At 41.5% G+C, this 3,424-nt stretch overlaps 1 pseudogene; it reads left to right on the forward strand.

The window, feature by feature from the left end:
- The first annotated feature begins 2,265 nt into the window (after positions 1-2,265).
- On the forward strand, positions 2,266-3,142 carry LOC121449909 (annotated as a pseudogene).
- Positions 3,143-3,424: the final 282 nt, after the last annotated feature.

Consider the following 3,424-nt stretch of genomic DNA (forward strand, 5'->3'; position numbering starts at 1 on the left):
ACTACCAATGGCCAGGGAGTTGTAGGGGTCTGACCCAGGCTCTCTACACATATGTATAAGGTTGTGTAGCTTGGCCTTCTTGTGGGACATTTACCAGTGGCAGTGGCAACTGTCTCTGACTCTTTGCCTGCTTTTTGGATCCTTTTCCTCCTACTGGGTTGCCTCCTTCAGCCTTAAAATGAGGCTAGGTGCATAGTCTTATTTTAACTTGATATGCCATGTTTGGTTGATATCCCTGGGAGGCCTATCTTTTTCTGAAGGGAAATGGAGGAGGAATGGATCTTGAAGAGAGGTAGGAGGGATTGGGAGAAGAGGAAGGAAAACCTATGATCAGGATGTAAAATATAAGAGAAGAATAATAAAAGAAGAATTAGAGAAAAAGAGGTGTGTTTGATGCTCGGTCACTCAGTGACCATATGTCATTGTTTTCACATCTCCGGACACTTCAGGATCTATAGTTTGGTTGAAGTTTTCTCCCCTCTTCCCTTTTATTTGGTTTGTTTTTTTTTTCAATACAGGGTTTCTCTGTAGCTTTGGAGCCTGTCCTGGAACTTGTAGACCAGGCTGCTCTGTAGACCAGGCTGGCCTTGAAGTCACAGAGGTCCACCTGCCTCTGCCTCATGAGGGCTGGGATTAAAGGCAGCATAAACCACCACTGCCTGGCATTGATTGAAGTTTTCATGTTTATGGCTCCCCAACTCGTATCAGTATCATTGTAACGATGCATGAGAATGCAAAAATTATCTTTCAATAGAGGCATACAAAATATTCACACAAACCACTTGGCAAGACACTACAGTTCTTGGTCAGATTAGGTGTCTCTATCACGGCATGAACACTGGGTTGGGGCAGAACATTCTTGGGTAAGATTTGTGTTTTGTACAGTTAAATACTCAGGTATAGTTTTAGCTCTTCCCACTCTATGTCAGGAGCCTTTACAAGTTGTGTGAACCACATTTGTCCCAATCTTTGATGTTTGTCTCTGAGAGTAAAGTTGGAGGTAACAAGGCTAAATGTCTGTTCCTGGATAGCTCTGATAGGTAGTTGTTGAAATGATCGTTGTCTTGATAGAGTCTAAGCCAAGGTTAGAACAACTAATACCTGCACTCTTATCCTGAGCTATAATGTTCTATGGAAATGTCAAATAATTAAGAATGCATTGGTTTAAAGAGACAGTACAAAGCAAGAATATACCGGGAGAGAAACTGCAGCCTTTATCTTTCTGGGACAGGGTTACTTCACTCAGGATGATTGTTTCTACCTCAATCCATTCTCCTGCAAATTTCATAATTCCATTTTTCTCTGAAAAGCTGAACGTTACACACACACACACACACACAGAGAGAGAGAGAGAGAGAGAGAGAGAGAGAGAAAGAGAGAGAGAGAGAGAGAGAGAGAGAGAGAGAGAGCTATCACATTCTCATTATCCATTTATCGTTGATAGAACTGTAGGCTGTTTCTAATTTCTGGCTATTTCAAACATAGCAGTAATAAACACAGATGAGCAATGTACTACATCTCCGTCATAATATATAGAGTCCTTTGGTCATATGCTCAAGGGTGGCATAGCTGAATCTTGTGGTAGATCAACTTTCAGCTGTTTGAGAACTGCCCACTGATTTCCATAGTGCCTGTAGCAGTTAGCACTCTGGAGAAATTTTCCCCTCTTTCTGCATTCTCCCCAGCATGTGCTGTCATTTGTTTTATTCATCTTGGTCACTCTAACTGGGATAAGTTGAAATCTACATTTTAATTTTCATTTCCCTGATGACTAACGATTCTGGACATTTTATAAAAGTGTTTCTCAGCCATTTGCCTTTCATCTTTTGAGGCCTCTCCATTTAATTATATCCTTTAAAAAAAGTTTGTTTTCTTGATGTTCAGATTTATTTCTGTACAATATAAATATGTCTTTCATCTGAGTCAGATATGTCCAGGTTCCTATACTAATATGAATACGTTTCCATATGAGCTCTTCAACCCCGACTTTTCTACTCTCAGGCAGAAATCATGGAATCCAGTTCCTGGAAGGCTCACCTCTGATCCTGGCTGCAGAGTGTGCATCTCACTACCTTCTCCTTGGGCTCATCTGTCAATCACTGTTGTCATCCACCTAGTCCATTAATTTTAATCTCACAACATCATGCATCTACATTTGGTTGGCCTGTCTTATCCAATCAGAGCATCAGAGACCTCCTCAAGATAATGTTTCCAAGAGACCTAATTTCTGGATTCTTTCTCCTGTCAGAAGTTTTCATTGGGTTCATGGGAAACTCGCTGCTCTTCATACTATACATGTACGCCTTCTTAATTCAGTCCCATCTGAAGAAGCCCCTAGATATGATCTTCACACATCTGACACTTGTCAACGTTTTGAGCATTGTGTTCAGGCTGATACCAGATGTCATGGCATCCTTTGCAGTCAAGCTCCTTTTCCATGATGTGGGATGTAAGGCAGTTCTGTATGCATACAGTGTTACCAGGCGCCTCTCTATCTGTACTGAGCGCATTTCAAGCCATCACGGTCAGTCCTACTCATTCCAAGTGGGTATGGCTTAAATCCAAGCTTGAGTCCTGCATTTTGCCATCACTCCTCTTCATCTGGATCATCAATACGTGTCTCTATATTCCAATGGTTGAAAACGTAAATGGCCAAATCAACGTCACTGTTGTGGGTTCCAGATATCCCCAGACATATTGCCGAAGTAACCAGGTTCGCCACCACACCACCATGTCACTTGTAACTGCATTAATGATTAGAGACATCCTGTTTGTATTTCTCATGATGTGGACCAGCCTCTACATGGTGACCCTCCTGTTCAGACACAATAGGAGAACACGGCATGTCCACAGTTCCAGTGACTCTTCCCAGGCCTCTTCTGAAAAGAAAGCCACACAGAGCATCCTTCTGCTTGTGGGCTTCTTTGTGTTTTTCTATTTCTCAAACACCTTTGTTACCTTCTATTCACTTCACAGACCTAAGAACAGCCCAGTATTGGATCTGATTAGTGGAGCTTTATTTTCAGGCTACCCAATCGTCTGCTCTTATGTTTTGATGAACAATAGGAAAATTATTTCCAAATTCATTTCTTCCTTTTCAAACTTGGAATGTTCCTTTTTTACAAGAGGATCCCATGGCTAATCTGACACCCCCAAACTCCCTTCTACCTTAGAGGATTCTTTACCACATCTGAGCAAAATAACCATGGTGTTCTTAATATTCAAATGGTAGCAACAAACAGATCCTGCATTTAAAGTTAGGGCCTTATATAGGCCACACTGGCCTCAAACTTGTTAAGCACTGGAGATGATCTTGGAATCCTGCTCCTCCTCCTGCTTCCACCTCCTAAGTACTAGGATTATAGGCATGTAGCCGCCTTACTTTTTTTTTAGTTGATATGTTTTTAATATGAGACTTTGAAGA

Source organism: Microtus oregoni, unplaced genomic scaffold (genome assembly GCF_018167655.1).
Source record: "Microtus oregoni isolate MIOR12 unplaced genomic scaffold, Mior012 000006F_ref0000085, whole genome shotgun sequence".
In the NCBI taxonomy this organism is placed as follows: Eukaryota; Metazoa; Chordata; class Mammalia; order Rodentia; family Cricetidae; genus Microtus; species Microtus oregoni.